This window comes from Pelophylax lessonae (genome assembly GCF_965119305.1).
Source record: "Pelophylax lessonae genome assembly, chromosome: 1".
Taxonomy (NCBI): Eukaryota; Metazoa; Chordata; class Amphibia; order Anura; family Ranidae; genus Pelophylax; species Pelophylax lessonae.
In genome coordinates, this window is record NC_138768.1 from 259,789,442 (window position 1) to 259,809,525 (window position 20,084).

At 45.2% G+C, this 20,084-nt stretch overlaps 1 protein-coding gene across 5 annotated transcripts in view; it reads right to left on the bottom strand.

Moving 5' to 3' along the window:
• TANGO2 (transport and golgi organization 2 homolog) overlaps positions 1 to 20,084 on the bottom strand; it is a 281,037-nt gene that overhangs the window by 204,082 nt on the left and 56,871 nt on the right. The window contains exon 1 of one of the 5 annotated variants that reach the window (XM_082259112.1): positions 18,251 to 18,292. The exons of 2 other annotated variants lie outside the window; for them this stretch is intronic. The gene's annotated coding sequence lies outside the window, so the exon portion shown is untranslated. Of the gene's footprint in view, positions 1 to 11,309; positions 11,453 to 18,250; positions 18,293 to 20,084 lie in introns of those variants that run through there. 2 more of the 5 variants (XM_082259110.1, XM_082259108.1) reach the window with 2 other exon arrangements.

Here is a 20,084-nt window from a genome sequence, read left to right on the forward strand (position 1 = left end):
GGAACTCATTAAAATCTAATAATAGGGCACTTAGTATAGAGGAGAGCGATATTCAAATTATACACAATGAAAGAAGTTCAATTTCCAGCCACAATGCGCTTCATTGTAATCAGGAATTGATTAAATAACAACCTTTGCTAAGTAATTATGATCCAACATGGAAAGATTCTCTTTTCTAATTTCTAAGGTCCTTTCACGCAGTCTCCTGGAAATGTAGAAACATGGTAAGGGAGGAAACAGGGCAAGGACAGGGCTTCTGTAGCAGTCAACAAAGCATTGCCACTTGCACAAGCTGAAGAAGAATAAAGTGTCACCTTTGCAGGCCCTAATATCCCTGGCATCAATACCACTTCAGATGAGCTATTGGCTAAATTCACAGCCGAGTATCGTGTTCTTGAGCGTTTTGGAGCTTTTGTGTAGAGCGTTTTTAAAGCATTTTTTGAGCTTTGAGGTTTTTTTAATTAGCCAACAGAGAAAAATAGCACGTGTTTTATCACTTTTGTTGCTATGTTTTTTTAGCTGCCTTTATTTGTTATTCATTTTTTTTAACTTTTGGTAAAGGGGTTAAGAGCCCATTCAGACTAGCGCGACACGACTTTGGGGGGTAACCTGTGAAGTAGCGTGCACTGCGACTTCGGCGCGACTTGCAGAGACTTCACATAATGGAAGTCTATGCAAGTCGCTCCAAGGTCGCCCCAAAGTAGTACAGGACCCTTTTTCTAAGTCAGAGCGACTTGTGTCGCTCCTATTAGAACGGGTCCTGTACTACTCAATGGACCACGACATACCGCGACTTGTCAGGCGGACAAGTCGCGCTAATGTGAATGGGCTCTAAGGGTTAGGGTTTATTTGTTTTATTTACTTTTTATTTATTTACCTTGTTAGTTTGAGCCCCCGTTCACACTAAGGCGACCTGTGAGGCGACCTGGTCGCCTCACAGGTCGCCGTAGGTCGCCTCATGTCGCCTCCCATAGGGAAAAACAAATAAACCCTAACCCTTAGAGCCCATTCACATTAGCGCGACTTGTCCGCCTGACAAGTCGCGGTATGTCGTGGTCCATTGAGTAGTACAGGACCCGTTCTAATAGGAGCGACACAAGTCGCTCCGACTTAGAAAAAGGGTCCGGAGCTTCTTTGGGGCGACCAGGAGGCGACCGCCATAGACTTCAATGTTATGAAGTCCGTGGCGGCCGCTCCGAGGTCGCGGCGCGCTGCTTGCACCGCGACCTCGGAGGTCGTGGTGCGAAGTAGCGTCGCTTGCATGTGAACGGGGAATAAGGGTTTATATTAGGGTTTAGGGTTAATAATACAGTTAGGGGTTGGGGTAAGGGTTTTTTTTTTTTTATTTATTTTAATTCATTTTCAATAATTATTGCATTTGAGCAAAAATACGCTCAGAAACGTGCGACAAAAACGCTATGATCAAGCAGTTCAATGCATTTCTATGGAAGAAAAAAAAAAGCTTCAAAGTTTTTTGGGTTGCACAGAGAATAAAGCATTTTATGGGTTTACTGAAGAGAACAAAGGGTCTCATTGTTCATGTGGGGTTTTCAACTGGGAATAATTAAGTTATGGCACACTTGCAATGCTGAAAACCACATAACAATGAAGTAGCATACACAAATCCAGCACTAGAAAAACAAAACACCAGCAATAAAAAGGACATCTCTCACCGTGTTTGCAGGCCCATTCATACGAATGCAATCAGCAGCAGAACCTTTATTATTTTTGTTGCTGTTCTAACCTTTGTGTCCCTATGATGCCATGTCTTATACAGATGTCACAGGGACAAAAAGTAAGGATGCATTCACATTTGAGCTGAGCATCTTTGGTCATTTTGCAGGAGTTTTTGAGCAATTCTCTTTTTTTGCTTCTTTACATTATTGTTTAGCCAATGGAAGATTGGGGCAACACTATGCTCAGATGTGAACATGCACAACCGAAAAAGATGGCAATTTTTTGTTGAGCTTTTGGAGCCTTAAGCTACAAAATACAAAAAAAAAAAAAAAAAAAAAAAGTGTTAATGATAAGAAATAAAACCTGGCAGAAATTTTAACTTTTCTCTACACTACACAAAAAAAGCCACAATGACTTTGCTTTTATACCTGTCATATGCTACAACATTAAACAGATAAAAGAGTTCAAAGCAAATGTAAAAGACAAAAGCAAAAGTAGAAAATACTGCAGCAAAATACTATACTAGATGTGGTGGCTGCATTCATTTTCTTTTTTAGGCTTTTTTCCATTCATTTTCACCTGGTGATCCTAAGTTTGTTTTTTTTCAACTACTTTTTCCAGACTATGCAGTACAGCAAAAGTGGCAGTTATAAGGTTCAGATAAGCCATTTAACACTAACAGGGGTGTTTACAATGAAAGGAAAAAAAAAAAACTGTTGCAGTAACTGCTTATAAAGCATTCGCTTCAATTTGTTAGTTAAGTCCATATCTCATCTGACCAGAGCACCTTCTTCAACATGTTTGCTGTGTCCTCCACATGGCTTCTCGCAAACAGGACTTCTTATGGCTTTCTTTCAACAATGGCTTTCTTCCTGTCACTCTTCCATAAGGCTCCGTTCACATGTTAGCGTATGGATCGCGGGCAGAACCGCCGCGATTCCGCCCGCGATCCGGAGATTATTGCAAATCGCGGGACGCCTGTGCGTTGCCCGTTGATTTGCAATAGCCCCCCAAACGCTGAGCGATGTTGCCGCGATTTCCGCCTGCCGAATCGCGGTAACATCGCGCAAAAAAAAAAAATCGCGGGACGCATTACGCCCAAAAAAGTACAAGAGCTTCTTTGGAGCGTATTGCGTCCCACGATTTTTTTTGCGCGATGTTACCGCGATTCGGCAGGCGTAAATCGCGGCAACATTGCTCAGCGTTTGGGGGGCTATTGCAAACCAATGGGCAATGCACAGGCGTCCCGCGATTTGCAATAATCTCCGGATCGCGGGCGGAATCGCAGCGGTTCTGCCCGCGATCCATATGCTAACATGTGAACGGAGCTTAAAGGCAAGATTTGTGGAGCGCATGACTAATAGTTGTCCTGTGGACAGATTCTCCCACCTTGGCTGTGGATCTCTGCAGCTCCTCAAGAGTTACCATGGGCCTGTCAGCTTAAGTGGACGGCCATGTCTTGGTAGGTTTGCAGTTTTGCCATTCGCTTTCCATTTTCAGATGATGATTGAACAGTGCTCCGTGAGATGTTCAAAGCTTGGGATATGTTTTATAACCTAACCCTGCTTTAAACTTCTCCACAACTTTATCCCTGACCGGTTTAGTGTAGGGATCGACCGATTATTGGCAAAGCCGATTATCGGAGTTGCGACATTCAGTTTTCCCGATACATTGGTATCGACCCCGGAACTTGCCGATTTTACCGATATTGTTGTGACATCATTGAGTATGTTGCGCCACGCGCCTCCGCGCACTGGGCCTAACCCTCTGCCTTCTTAGGCCGCCTCCCTTACCTTGGACAGCCTCGTCTGGAGTCTCTCGGGAGTGTATAACACAGCCATATACCCACCCACAGCAGTCCGGTGCCAGCCTGCCACCCACAGGCCCTGTACCAGCCAGCCAGAAAACCACACACAGGTCTTGTACCAGCCACGCACAGGTCCTGTACCAGCCAACCAGCCACCCACAGGCCCTGTACCAGCCAGCCACCCACAGCCCCTGTGCCACAGGGTGCCAGCAAGCCAGCCACGCACCACAGAGTGCCAGCAAGCCAGCTACCCACCACCACAGGGTGCCAGCCACCCACCACCACAGGGAGCCAGCCACCCACCACCACAGGGAGCCAGCCACCCACCACCACAGGGTGCCAGAAAGCCAGGCAGCCACCCACCACCACAGGGTGCCAGAAAGCCAGCCAGCCACCACCACAGGGTGCCAGAAAGCCAGCCAGCCACCCACCACCACAGGGTGCCAGAAAGCCAGCCAGCCAGCCAGCCACCCACCACCACAGGGTGCCAGAAAGCCAGCCACCCAGCCACCCACCACCACAGGGTGCCAGAAAGCCAGCCACCCACCACCACAGGGTGCCCAACAGCTAGCCACCCACCACCACAGGGTGCCCGATAGCCAGCCACCCACCACAGAGTGTCAGACAGCCACCCACCACCACAGGGTGCCAGCCAGCCACCCACCACAGGGTGCCAGCCAGCCACCCACCCACCACAGGGTACCAGACAGCCACCCACCCACCCAACACAGGGTACCAGACAGCCAGCCATCCACCACAGGGTACCAGACAGCCAGCCACCCACCACAGGGTGCCAGACAGCCAGCCACCCACCACAGGGTGCCAGACAGCCAGCCACCCACCCACCACAGGGTGCCAGACAGCCAGCCAGCCACCCAATAACCCTGGTATATTGGAAACGTTTTTTGGGTTGCACAGAGAATAAAGAATTTTATGGGTTTAGTGAAGAGAACAATGGGTCTCATTGTTCATGTGGAGTTTTCAACTGTGTATAATTAAGTTATGGTACACTTGCAATGCTGAAAACCACATAACAACAATGACTAGAATACACAAAACCAGCACTAGAAAAACAAAACACCAGCAATAAAAAGGACAGCTCTCACCGTGTTTGAGGGCCCATTCATACTAATGCAATCAGCAGCAGAACCTTTATTATTTTTGTTGCTGTTCTTACCTTTGTGTCCCTATGATGCCATGTCTTATACAGATGTCACAGGGACAAAAAGTAAGGATGCATTCACATTTAGGCTATACATCTTTGGTCATTTTGCAGGAGTTTTTGAACAATTTTTCAGGATCTGAGGCTTGAGCTTCTTTACATTATTGTTTAGCCAATGGAAGATTATTAGGGCAACACTATGCTCAGATGTGAACACGTGCAACTGAAAAAGATGGGAATTTTTTTGTTGAGCTTTTGGAGCCATAAGCCACAAAATACAAAAAAAGAAGAAGTGTGAATGATAAGAAATAAAACCTGGCAGAAATGTTAACTTTTTTCTACACTACGCACACAAAAAAAAAGCCACAATGACTTTGCTTTTATACCTGTCATATGCTACAACATTAAACAGATAAAAGAGTTCAAAGCAAATGTAAAAGACAAAAGCAAAAGTAGAAAATACTGCAGCAAAATACTATACTAGATGTGGTGGCTGCATTCATTTTCTTTTTTAGGCTTTTTTCCATTCATTTTCACCTGGTGAGCCTAAGTTTGTTTTTTTTTTCAACTACTTTTTCCAGACTATGCAGTACAGCAAAAGGCAGTTATAAGGTTCAGATAAGCCATTTAACACTAACAGGGGTGTTTACAATGAAAGGAAAAATAAACTATTGGAGTAACTGCTTTTAAAGCATTTGCTTCAATTTGTTAGTTAATGCCCCGTACACACGCGTCGATAGTTGGCCGTGAATTTTCGGCCAACGTCCGATCGGCCGATTTTCGGCTTGTTAGTATGATGCTTCTGACAACCGACCCTGACTTTTCGGCTGAATAAAATCTGGTGTGCAGTCTATAAAACTTTTGTTGGCCGTCAACACAACGGCCGATTTTTCGTGCAGTCAGTACAGATTTCGGCAGACAAAAATCTGATGAGCAAGACTGGGCATGCTCAGAGAAGAAAAAACACACGGAAAGTAAACCAGCACATGACATCACTTCTAAAGTAGATTTTTGTTGGCCGAGAAAATTGGTGTGCAGTCTAGGCACATTCCAACCAACAAAACACAACTCTGGACAAAAGTCGGACGATCGGTCGGCCGATAATCGTTGCGTGTGTACGAGGCTTAAGTCAATATAAATCTGCCAAGTTATCCAACACTACTCTCTACCCAGATTGATTATGCTGCTATCCAAAAGGTGTCTCTGTTGCTCCTCTATAGAGTGGAAACACCATATGACAGGAAATGTGTTACTGGCCAGATCTCTAGGTGAAAATAAAGGAAAAAGCCTTTTTTTTCCCCCATGCAGTGGGGCTGTACCCCCACTGTGTGGGTTAACCTCTCGTTTTTGTCTAGGGGTGAGAAAAGCAGAAATATACTTACCTAATCCACTGATCCACCCCGGGCCCCTGCCCCTCTTGCCCTCCCGCTGTCTAGCGGTCTTGTGCGTTAGTCTGTTCTTGATGTCATCATGCCCATTGACCAGCTCTGGACATGAGGAAGGCAGGAACAGTCCACCGCTGGACGTGGGGTTTTCTGGAGGACAGAAGGATCAGAGGAGTATAGCCTTTCTATGATCCCCTGGACAAAACAAGTAGTTTACCTGTGCAGTGCAAGCAAAGCCCAACTACATGGGGAAACAATTTTTTCCTGGGGTTCTACTTTAACCACTTAACGACCAGCGATGTACCCGTATGTCGCTGGACTTTCAGTGGTAAAACCTGGATGAATAAGAGGTAAAATCCATGCACGGTTTGTGTTCTATGTGTATTTTTTTTTTTTTTTGCCACAGAGGGTGTGACAACAATGGAAGATAAAATTTCATATAAAATCAAGGAAAATTATTATACATTAAAAATCCAACATTTGGACCAGCTGCGACACTGGTTCCGATCCTCCCCGGACAGATCCTGGTTGTCCATTGAAGGCGATGCAGTATACCCTAATTCTTTATGAAACCTTTTGATAATCTCCCCACAATTACCTTCCCACAAATATCACGACCATCCCACTCTTTCTGCATCGCTGGCAGCATGGAAGATCTTTATCTCACAACCAATAAATCCCTCTAACACCCAAACAATTCCTACTCCCCTCTCATCATTGACCTACTTCACGGAAAACCTAGACCTGACCCCTTGGACCGACTCGGGCTTTCTTTATTCCAGGACCTGTACCGGGCAGATGATATCTTAAAGTTTGAAGACATAGTTCTCTCACCCACGCCTACAAACTGAACAGTTTACATATATGCGGCTTAGACATTTGCTGCAAAATTCCCACTACGCTACTGTGACTATACCCTCCCAAGCCTGGGAGTTTTTTTACCGTAGATCCACCCAAACGTAAAGGTATCTCCTTATTCTACGCCTTATTACAGTCCAAAGCGACATTCACCAAAACCTCATACATGATGAAATGGGAGAGGGATCTTAACAAATCATTCACTGATGTCCAATGGCTTCAAGCAATTCAAAAGCAACTATAAATATACTAGATGTGCCAATCATATGGAAATTGCCCAGAAGCTTCACCAACGGTGGTATTACACCCCCTACTTATTAGCTAAATTTTCATCCCCATCAGGTAGACCCCCCTCTGACCAATGCTGGAGGGGCTGCAGACATGTGGGCACCTTGCTTCACATGGCTTGGTCCTGCCTGCATCTTCGTAGCTTCTGGGCAGCGGTTTTTCGTATGCTGTCCGATACTACCGGACACCTCTTGAAACCTGACCCTGCACTCGCTATTTTGGGCTTGGGAGTCACGGCCCTTCACTCTTCCCTTAGGCCTACATGTATGTTTATATTACATGCCTCTCGTCTAACTGTGATGAGACATTGGAAATCCTCAACTGCCCCTGAGATTAAAGAGGTTATCAGACTTGTGAATGAGATGTTCATGTATGAAAAAATTCTAGCTATCAGAGACGGACACCACAGTAAATTCTCTAGAGATTGGGACCCTTGGTGCTCTAGCACTTATTTTGACAAGAAGTTAATGTGAACCTTTAAATTCTGTACTGGCGGATTGATGTCCTCTCCGATTTCCTCCTTGTTATGGACATCTTTTCTCATATTGGAATGCACTGTAATGTTCTTTTTGATAACTTGCTCTGTATGTCTACATTTAATTTCCTCACTGACTGTACGCAATGTCTATGCGTGATTTATATGACATGTTATTTGTTATCCACCATGTTACTTGTACTGTTTGTTCTTTCTTAAAATTCAATAAAAACATTTTCAAATATAAAAAAAAAATCCAACATTAAAAAGTAAAATAAAAGTTCATAAATCCATAAAGTGCTGTGAAACTTCTGTGCTACAATTACCTTTATAAATGCAATACGTGCAGTGAAAGGTGATGGGAGTGCTGTGCTCCCCTTCCTTTCATGCCCTCACTCACCAGCTTTACATGAAAATATCCATGTAAAAAATCCCATGTATCTTTGTAGATAGTTCCTTGGCTCTTCCTCACATTCCCATAGGTAAAATGTTAGCAAAGGAGGAGAATAGGAGATTCATAGCATGATATCATTTAAATTAAAAAAGCTTTTATTAACCACTTCTGGACCGGAAGGATTTATCCACTAATGACCAGGTCATTTTTTGCAATACAGCACTGCATTACTATAACTGACAATTGCGCGGTTGTTGCGATGCTTTACCCAAGTAAAATTGATGTCCTTTTTTTCCCCATAAATAGAGCATTCTTTTGGTGGTATTTGATCACCTGAACAACATTTTTTTTTGAGCTATAACAAACAAAAAAAAAAAAAAAAAAAAAGAGCGACAATTCTGAAAAAAAAAAAAAAAAAATGATTTTTACTTTCTGCTATATATAACATTCCCAATATAAAAAAAAAATGCAAATTTTTTCATCATTTTAGGCCAATTTGTATTCTGCCACATATTTTTGATAAATAAATAAGTGTAAATTGGTTTGTGCAAAAGTTATCACGTCTACAAAATATGGGAAAGATTTATGTCATTTTTATTTATTTATTTCTTACTAGTAAATGGCAGCAATCAGTGCTTTTTACCGGGAATGCGACATTGCGGTGGACAGATCGGACCCTAACTGACAATTTTGACACTTTTGGGGGGACCAGTGACATCACTACAGTATTCAGTGCTAAAAATATGCACTGTTACTGTACTAATGACACTGGCGGGGAAAGGGTTAACACCAGAGGCAATCAAAGGGTTAAATGTGTCCCAGGGGATGCTTTCTAACTGTGGGGGGGAAATGGGCTTTCTGCATGAACACAGAAACCTGTGTTCCTAAATAAGAGGAACACAGGATCCCTGTGTTCATAACTGACAGAACAGTGGTCTGCCACGTTTACAACAGCAGAACGCCGTTCTGTCTCCACGAGGATCGATTGCAGGTGCCCAATTGTGGCCACCGAACCTGCTAATCAGCTTCCTCTGTGGCGAATGGGCGAGCGCCTGCCCCCGCTAGCGGTCTCACGAAGCGACGTACAGTTACATCATTTCGCGGGACAGAGCCGAGCTGCCGCAGTGGTCTTTAACGTGCAAGCCCCCAGTAGTGTTTGTACCTATAGGTTAGCCTATAATAAGGCTTACCTATAGGTGCTGTAATTATCTCCTAAACTTGCACCGTTAAGGAGATATTTACTGTATACTGCGCTTACTACGTCATCGGCACATGCGCTCTGAAGGGATGGCCACCCATGCAGTTTCTTCAGAGCCCTGTGCCATGACCAGCAGCTCTCGCAGGCATGCGTGGGAGTGACGTCACGCGGCCCTGGCTAGTAGCACAGCCGGAGTCCGCAGACCTGGAAGGAGGATGGATGCGGCCTCCAGCGGGGACAACGAGAGCTTCGTTTGGAGGTAAGCGTCACATAATGTGCTAGTATGCGATACCAACCCCTGCACTCCTCTGGTGCAGTGGGGGTTAATACAACAAGTACAAGCAGGCCTCTCATCAAGGGATTCCAAGCATACCCGCCCTTTCCACCCTGCTTCTCCATTTATAAAAGTCGTGAGAGCCCCTTAGTTCTATTAGCCCCCACTGCACCAGAAGAATATGGCAGCGGGGACATTAACACCTAGAAAGGAAGCATCATCACAAGTGACACATCCTACTGTCTTTATGTCCCTTGTGCAGATTTATTTAAATTTTTGTTCTGACTGCACTTAGGCTTTAATGGTTAGCTTTATGAGCAAGATGACAGCTTGCAAAAATTGATGTCAAAATGACACTTCTTGTGTCACCAGCATTCTGCCTTTAACCCTTTTGCTGCCAGGTCTGTACATTGTATGGGCTTGAGAGTGGGGTTTTTTTTTTTTTTTTTTATACACACAATCCTGGTGGTTACAGCCATTTTAATTGTGTGCAAATATGACAAGCAGACTGCTGCCTGTCAGATGAAAGCAGTCCTGCACCTCCGGCAGAGCTGGATTACTTTCACACCCCCCGGTATCAGCACCCCAACCGTGCGCATGCCACCGCCATTTATCCCAAGCTTAGCTTGCTTATCTGTGGGCCCAGGGCATAGCAGGTGCTGCCAAGTAAGGGGGAGGGAGCTGAGCGGATACATGTCGCTCCCCTCCCCTCCCCTTCTTGTTGGTGACCCAGAAGCGACGTGTTTGATGTCACTTCCAGTTCTACCTGTCAGTTTCCCCGGGCCAGAATGGCTGGGAAAGGATGCAATGCAATACAATCTGCATTGCATTACATCTGGTGGACCCTGGATGTCTCATTAAAGAGAACCTGTCTCCTGTGTTAAATTTTGGTGATTAAATAACATGATTTTAAAATAAGATTAAAACTAAAATGTCTTACAATCTAGAGGTGTAATAGGTCCCTGTACCCATGAGCTTACAATCTAGAGGTGTAATAGGTCCCTGTACCTATGAGCTTACAATATAGAGGTATAATAGGCTCTTATACCCATGAGCTTACAATCTAGAGGTGTAATAGGTCCCTGTACCCATGAGCTTACAATCTAGAGGTGTAATAGGTCCCCGTACCCATGAGCTTACAATCTAGAGGTGTAATAGGACCTTATACCCATGAGCTTACAATCTAGAGGTGTAATAGGTCCCTGTACCCATGAGCTTACAATCTAGAGGTGTTATAGGACCTTATACCCATGAGCTTACAATCTAGAGGTGTAATAGGTCCCTGTACCCATGAGCTTACAATCTAGAGGTGTAATAGGACCTTATACCCATGAGCTTACAATCTAGAGGTGTAATAGGACCTTATACCCATGAGCTTACAATCTAGAGGTGTAATAGGTCCCTGTACCCATGAGCTTACAATCTAGAGGTGTAATATAACCTTATACCCATGAGCTTACAATCTAGAGGTGTAATAGGTCCCTGTACCCATGAGCTTACAATCTAGAGGTGTAATAGGTCCCTGTACCCATGAGCTTACAATCTAGAGGTGTAAGACATCCCTGACCCCAAGTATTTCAAAGCTAGAAGTTGTAAAATATGAATATTTTCCAAACTATTTTTTTTCCTATTTGCTCTTTTAAAATACAAACACACAATCTCTGTTTACCGCAATTCATTTTGAAAGGCTTTCTCCTTTAACAATACAGTTCTAAGGTTGCCTGACTTCCAGCAGCTCCATCCTCTCTGCTCCTCTTCAGCTGGAGATAATACTACAGGCAGGGTGCTTACCTCCTCCGCAGATGTCAGTCCTCAGGGTGTCCACTCTCTATTATTTCTGTCTGCCCTTCCACAACACAGAGATCCTATTTCTGAGAAGCATAACAATCCTCACCATCTGTACACCACACTGCTTCCGGGTCTCCGGTCACATGACCAGTGACGTACAGGTCGTCTAATTCTGGTCGGCAAGGTACACTTCGGTATATATTACATTGGAAGAAGGGGAGTGACAGATGTTACAAGATGGATCACATGGAAGGAATCACGGCATGCTCGATTACCAGAAGGAGGTTACAGTGCTTTAGGTTTGTTGTAACAGTGGAGAAGTCCACAGGACTAGCAGGTGTGTTACCCACTATGGGAATAGAGTGCAGGGAGGACACGGGGTGCACTCTGATGTATACAAAGGAGTATAACAAGTGCTTTCTGAGGCGCTGAGAGCATGGGGAGCACTGTGGGGTGCCAGGAAAGAGCATTGTGAGCACTGTGGGGTGCCAGAGAAAAGAGGGGATGTGCTGTAGGGTGCCAGAGAGAAGATGGGGTGCACTGTGGGGTACCAAGAGAGAACACTGTGTGGTGCCAGACAAAAGATGGATTGCACTGTAAGGTGCCAGAGAGAAGATGGGGTGCACTGTAAGGTGCCAGAGAAGATGGGATGCCAAGAGAAAGCATTGTGTGCACTGTGGGGTGCCAGAGTGAAGATGGAGTGCCAGAGAGAAGATGGGGTGCACTGTAGGGTGCCAGAGAGAAGATGGGGTGCACTGTAGGGTGCCAGAGAGAAGATGGGGTGCCAAGAGCATTGTGTGCACTGTGGGGTACCAGAGAGAAGATGGGGTGCCAAGAGCATTGTTTGCACTGTGGGGTACCAGAGAGAAGATGGGGTGCACTGTGGGTACCAAGAGAGAACACTGTGTGGTGCCAGACAAAAGATGGATTGCACTATAAGGTGCCAGAGAGAAGATGGGGTGCACTGTAAGGTGCCAGAGAAGATGGGATGCCAAGAGAAAGCATTGTGTGCACTGTGGGGTGCTAGAGTGAAGATGGAGTGCCAGAGAGAAGATGGGGTGCACTGTAGGGTGCCAGAGAGAAGATGGGGTGCACTGTAGGGTGCCAGAGAGAGGATGGGGTGCCAAGAGCATTGTGTGCACTGTGGGGTACCAGAGAGAAGATGGGGTGCCAAGAGCATTGTGTGCACTGTGGGGTATCAGAGAGAAGATGGGGTGCCAAGAGCATTGTGTGCACTGTGGGATACCAGAGAGAAGATGGGGTGCCAAGAGCATTGTGTGCACTGTCGGGCGCCAGAGAGAAGTTGGGGAGCACTGTTGGGTACCAGAGAGAAGATGCGGTGCACTGTGGGGTGCCAGAGAGAAGGTGGGGCGCCAGAGAGAGCATTGGGTGCACAGTGGGGCGCCAGAGAGAAGATGAGATGCACTGTGGGTTAGGGCTGCACGATATTGGGGAAAAAAAGTACATTGCGATATTTGGTTTTCAACGATATATATTGCGATATTTCTCCACAGTCACATGCTATCACTGGGAGACACATATCACAGGGGAGGAGACAGGCCGCACTGAGGAAGACGCTGCTTTAGCCAATCAGCGCTCAGCTTACATGACACTGCACAGCTGGAAGGAAGCGATGTGTGTGCGGTGTGCCCAGTGTCAGCTGATCACCTCCATCCCTCCCCCGATCTCACCTGGTGATGGTGCTGTGCCCGGAGTGTAGCCGGGGAACACACACACCCGACCCCCCCCTGGACCGAGATCCGGTGTTGTGTCAATATCGGTTTCCCCTTGCTTTCGGCTGTGATCGGAACTCCGCCCCTCCAGCCCGATGCAATCCAGCCCTCCCAGCTCTGCCTCTAGTCTCCAACTGACCATTGCTCCGCCCATTGTCTCTCCATTGAATCCATTTACAAAACATTACAGCCTGATCCCGCCCCCGATGCAGCCAGGAGAGACAATGGGCGGAGTAATGGTCGGCTGGAGACTAGAGGCAGAGCTGGGAGGGCTGGATTGCATCGGGCTGGAGGTCCGATCACAGGCGAAAGCAAAACGGATGTGTCGGCTGCCAACACTGTGAGTCCTCCCCCGAGCCCCGACTTCTCCCTGTGCTAAATATCGTGTCTTCGGCGATATGAATATCGCCCACGCCCGCAGAACGATAGTCGATATCACATCGACTATCGTTCAGCCCTACTGTGGGTACCATAGGGAAGATGGGTGCACTGTGGGGTGCAGGAAGGAGCTTGGGGTGCAGGAGAGATGCTCAGTGCTTCCTGCTGACCTTTATATCCCTTAAGCACTGCAGGGGACCAAGGAGATTGGCTCTTTGAGAAGTTTTGGTTTCCCAGCGGACCTAAAGTGATTGTAATCCCTCACATATATCCAGTGAAGTGACTGGCCTCAGGAGATACACAGAGATTAAACAAATCCTCCTACATAAGTTGTGCCTGTCTGTCTGCAGCCTTCTCTTCTCTACATCGGTTCAAAATTCTGAATTATAAAGCTTGTCTGGGAGTTCAGAAAAAAGAGATCTGAAGTTACACACTGCAGAGCTCAGTGAGGAGAGCTCTGAGAGCTGATTGGAGGAAAGAGACACACACCCCCTTCACACAGGAACAGAGCTGTGGTCAATCTGCTCAAGGTCCCTCCCCTGTTGCCATTTTTCTTTTGGTGTCCGGGAAAACTTGTCAGAAGCAATTCATGCTGATCGCAGAAGAACAAAGCAGCAGACAAAAGTGACACTCAGTGCTCTTAAAGCGGAGTTCCTGGCACAAAATCGATATTTTTTTTTTTGTGCCCGTCCGCTTGTTCCCCTTCACCTGAAAAGGAATTGGATAGTTAGGTTTTTTTTTATTTACTCACCTTGTAATTGAAGATCGAATATACTCACCTAGTCCTAACTTCCTCCCTCTGCGCCGCGGCTCCGCCGTCACTTCCTGGCTTGCACTGATTCCTGGGAGCTGAACGTCATCGCTCCCAGGAATCAATGCGACGGCACCGGCCCCGCTCGTCACTTCCGGGGCGACGCCGCATTCCCTGCTAAACAGCTTCTGGGCATGCCCAGAAGCTGTGGAGGAATGCGGCGCCGCACCTGAAGTGACGAGAGGGGACGGTGCAGGCGCATTCTGGGAGAAGAAGACGCCGAAGACGACCGCGCCGGCTTCAGCTGCCCACAAGAGAGATGGAAACGCTGTGGAAGAAATTTTCTAAGTGAGTATTTCTTCTAAAAGGTAAGTGCGAACCGGGACAGATCAGAGGCTAGCCATTGTGGAATGTACTAGCCCTGACTGTCCCGGGGGTATGTTTGTTGAAAAATGGTTTCTGTGCCCGGAACTCCGCTTTAATTGAGACAAGACACACTATAGAGGGATATGCTTTATTCATATTTCATGTCTGAGGTTTACAACCACTTAAAAGCAGAACTACACCAATCTATTTTAACAGTTTAAAAAAACATTTACATTTCCCGACGTGCTTGCCAACTGTCACATTGGTTATGCTCTCAACCAAACTGTCAAACCGACAGATGGCTGGTGTCATAGCTGATCACATGTGCAGCATCTTGGTTGTTGTAGATGAAACAGAGGCCACGATGGCAACTTCCTTGGCTGAAAACAACAGGGGCGTTTTGGTTCCACATTAAAGTGTTAGTAAACCTTTGGTACTATTAAAAGTTATCTGGTAAGGTACTTCAGTCCCAAAACCTTTATGCTCATCTGTCCTTGATCTATTCTAGAGACATATGTCATTCACTTATTTGCAGAGCCACTTGTCAATAGTATTCCTAGCCGAGTCTGCGCATGTGTTCTGCACAACTGTTCATTGCTATCACCTTCTGAGTGAGTTCATTTTCAGAAATCCATGGGAATAAATAGGGTGTGCAAAGAGCATGTGCAGATCATGGCTGAAACAGTTTGATGAACAGCTCTGCAGTCTAGTTGGCGATATACTTACTAGTCCCTAATCCAGAGATATAAAACTGGAGGGGCAGGGGACCTAACAGATAAGCGTAAATGCACCAAAGGTATTCTACACTGACAGCATTAGCACAGTGTTTACATAAATCAAATTTCATGGTATATAATACTGGATAGTATTATATTTTAAAAAAATTGCATTTTATGATTCTGTATGCTTCTTTCATGTCATTTTTGTTTGTTTTATTTCATTTCTGTAAGGGGAAGCTCTGCTTGTTTGCTTCCCCTCCCCCCCCCCCCCTTTCTTCCACTTTTGGCACCTTTTGGGGGTTGGGGGAAGACAGATACCTGTCAAAATCAGATACCCGCTACCTTCTGGTAAGACACACAAGTCCCAGAAGATAGCGGGACCATTCAGAAAAGCTCAACGCAGTAGGAAACAGGCTGTGAAGTCACAAGGCTTTACTTCTTGTTTCCCTTAGTGAAGATGCCGGTGCCTGCACCCAAAAGCCAATAGACGAATCGGCTAGGGGTGCTGACATCGTGGAATACCTGGACAGGAAAGTGTCCTTATATTAACGTAGTATTTGTAGCTGCTGACTTTTAATTTTGTTTTGTTTTTTTTTTACAGGCTGGAGCTTTAACCACTTAAGCCCCGGAAGATTTTACCCCCTTCCTAACCCGGGGGTTTTTTGCGATTTTTTTTTTTTTTTTTTTTTTTTTTTTTTTTTTTTTTTTACTGCGTGACTTTAACGGACAATTGTCGTGCGACGCTGTACCTAAACGAATTTCATGTCCTTTTTTTCCCACAAACAGAGCTTTCTTTTGGTGGTATTTGATCACCTGTGCGATTTTTTTTGATCATGCGCTATAAACAAAAAAAGAGCGTAAATTTTGCAAAAATAACAATATTTTTCACATTTTTTTTGAAAATTCCCCAAAAAAAAATGTAAAAATCAAAATTTAACATTTTCGGCCAATTTGTTTTATGTTACATATGTTTGGTAAAAAAAAATCCCAAAAAGCGTATTTTGATTGGTTTGCGCAAAAGTTATCACGTTTACTAACAAAGGGAAAGATTTTTGTAATTTTTGGTGTTTTTAACGAGTAATGGCGGCGATCTGCGATTTTTTTTTTTTTTTTTTTTTTTTTTTTTTTTTTTTTGCGGGACTGCGACATTGCGGCGGACAGATCGGACCCTTGACTGACATTTTTGACACTTTTGGGGTTACCAGTGACATTACTGCAGTAATCAGTGCTATACATATGCACTGTTACTGTAAAAATGACACTGGTAGGGAAGGGGTTAACTGTATTGGAGAGGGAGGGGTTAAGTGTGTCCTAGGGGCATGCTTCTAACTGTGATGGGACATGTCTACTATTGTAAAAACAGAGATCAACGGTCCTACATAGTAGAACCGTCTGATCTCCATTTTTACACAGGGGAGAATGACAGGCGGCTTGTTTACATAAGCCGCCCGCCTTTCTCCCTCTCTACCGACGATCGTAGTGTGACCGGCAGACATCGGGTCCGCCGGTCACACGCGAGGACTCCTCAGTGAACGAGCCTGGGCGGGCGCGCGCTCGCCCGCTATTGGCTCACAAGCCGGTCACAGGCTAGTGACGTATATATACGTCACTTTGCCTGGCCGGGGCTGACCGCCGCAGTATATCTACTTGCGGCGGTCGGCAAGTGGTTAAATCGACTGCAAAGTCTTGTTTTTTTTTTCCTATAAACATGTTATACTTACCTGCTCTGTTGCAGTGGATCCTTCTCTTCTTGGGTCCCTCTTCTGTGATCCTGGACCCTCCCTCCTGTTCAGTGCCCCCACAGCAAGCAGCTTGCTATGGGGGCACCCAAGTCGAGGCACAGCTCCCTGTGTCCATTCAGACATGGAGCCCTGACCCAACCACGCTCGCTCTCTCTCCTGATTGGCAAGCTGACTTTGATTGACAAGAGTGGCAGCTAATGGCGCTGCTGCTATGTCTCAGCCAATCAGGAGGGAGAATCTCGTATGGCTGAGACACTCGTGGACAGAGAGGGACCTCAGGTAAGTGTTAGGGTGGCTGCTGCACACATATGGCTTTTTATCTTAATGCATAGAATGCATTAATATATATATAAAAAAAAAACCTTCTGCCTTTACAACTCCTTTTAAGAAAGGGTTTTTTTTTTCACTATAACAACCCCTCAGGACTAGCTCTTGGGTGTGGGGAGCCGTGCTGCTGGTGGATGCGTGAGTGGGTACCAAGACATTCAGACCTTGCCTGTTGTTGCCAATGACTACTTAACCTCCAGTGCTACTATCAGTGAGTGTCACTTATGATTGTGCCTGCATATACTGTAATACTGCTGGCTAGGAAGCATTGGCAATTGTAAGGAATTTTCATCCAGGGTTGCCACTTGCCCTGTTTTGAACACAACGGTGCAATTTTGGATACCACTGTATATAATGTTTTTACCAAGCCACATCTGCTTTCAATTACCCTCACCCACTTCATGCCATGCTCTGTAACACCCCTGTCCCTCCTTTTCAGTATTCTTTTAGATCAAGGGTGGAAACCCTATGCTCCCCTGCTCTTTTAATTGCCTGCAATGTATTAGCCCTATCGGATATCCAAGGCTTCAAATTTGGTGTGATGACATCTGCACTGTGCTTTAAACAATGGGACATGTTCAAGAAAAGAAACTGGTCACCTACTGCATAGCCTTGGGCAACTATTCCCCGTAAAAAAAAAAGTGTAAACATTTTTTAGGTAGGCAAATCCGAGTTCTAGTTAACAGAGGCACACTGGTACTGACAAATTTGGCCTGGACATATAGTCATCAATGACACCTCGTCATGAAAGGTTAAACTGTAGACTGATATTTTGCACACAAAGCATTCTAGCTTGGTTGGTGTAGGGTCTGTGAAAAAGTGCTTATTGTTGAAATCCTTGCACCCACTCCATTTTAGCATGTTCTATGCACAGCGATATAGCAATGGATAGAAAGAAAGAGAGAAAACAAAGTGCTGTTTTACTCACCCACTCTTATTGTAGCCTGCTCTGTACAGAACCACCTAGAATGGAGTACGTGAAAGGATATCAAGCAGAATGTGGTAAGGTAAAAAAAAGGCAGAGTGCTTTCCTCCTTGCACCCACTCCATCCTTTCAATAAATTTTATTGGGTTATTTTGTACAAAAAAGAATAAAGCATTTAGTGAGCTTAACAACTACATGCCTGTATAACTTGAATCATATATAAGATATTCAAGTAAAACATAAGTGTGAGTTATGACAGAAAACATTCCAATTTGTGAAGCAGAGTATTACGGCTCTCATAGAGCTGATGTACAGTGGATATAGAAAAGAATCACCCCCTTTTCAGCCTGAAATGAAGACAGACACAGTTTTTGTTTTATCCAGCTGCATTTACTCAGTGCAACTTATAACATCCAAGTGAAAGCTATAAAATAAACATGTCAGAAAAAAATAAAAACAATTCAAAAACAGAATCACTGAGTTGGAAAAAGGATCATCCCCCTCCTAAAAATGACTTGTAAACTTAATCAGGTGTAGCGATTTGACTTTCAACTGTGGTCAGCTGTGGTCATTTTGATTATCTCAGCATTAAAAGAGCTTTCCTGGGGAATTTCACTCCCTGATAGTGCAACTGAAGCAAACAATCAACTATGGGTAGCAAGGCACTGTCAAAGGATCTCCGGGATAAAGTTATGGACAGGCACAAGGCAGGAGATGGATACAAAAAGACTTCAAAGGCTTTATCAATGCCTAGAAGCACAGTGAAGTCTATAATTAAAGTGGTCCTAAAGTAAGTAGGTTTTTTTATCTTAATGCATTCTATGCATTAAGATAAAAAAAAACAGTGTTCTGCAGCCCATCTAATACTTACCTGAGCCCATCTCAATCCAGCGATGTTGCACAAAAGTCTCAGCTGCCCGAGACTCTCCCTCCTCATTGGCTGAAACAGCAGCGGGGTGGGGCCGAGCCACAGCTCCATGTCTGAATGGACACACAGAGCCGCCAGCAAGGGACCCAAGAAAAGGAGGATGTGAGCTGCTCTGTGCAAAACCACTACAGAGCAGGTAAGTATAACGTTTGTTATTTTTAAGTAAAAAAAAAAATTAACTTTAGTATTATTTTAAGAAGTGGAAGGGATTTGATACCACACAGACCCTCCCTGGATCAGGACATCTCTCTAAACTGGACGAAAGTGCCAGGAAACTGGTCAGAGAGGCTACCAAGAGGCCTACAGCAACTTTGAACCAGTTGCAGGAATGTATGACAAAGAGTGGATGTGACAATAATATCACAAATTCTCCACAAATGTGGCTTGTATGGGAGGGTTGCAAGTAAAAAGCCACTCCTCAAGAAAGGCCACATGCTGTCATGACTAAGCTTTGCCAAAACACACGTTGAAGATTCTGAGGCCACATGGAAAAAGGTGTTATGGTCAGATGAGACTAATATTGAATTATTTAGCCTCAACACCAAACAATATGTCTGGTGGAAATCCAATACAGCTCACCATCCAAATAACACCATTCCTACAGTAAGGGCCGGGTCACACTTGTGCGATGCGGGAAGGCTGCGAATTTGCAGCCTGTTCCCGCATCGCAAACGCACATCTGGCAGTTCACACTGCCATATGCGATACACTGGGGGGTGTCAATGAAATGTTAACGACACCCCCAGTTTGATCGCATATGGCAGTGCGATCTGACAGTTCGCACAGGATCGGATCGCACAAGTGTGAACCACTGTGCGATCCGATCCTGATGCGGCTGAAAAAATGCCTCATGTGCAACTTTTGTGCGGGTGCAGTGCGAATTTAGCCATACAAAGTGTATGGCTGCAT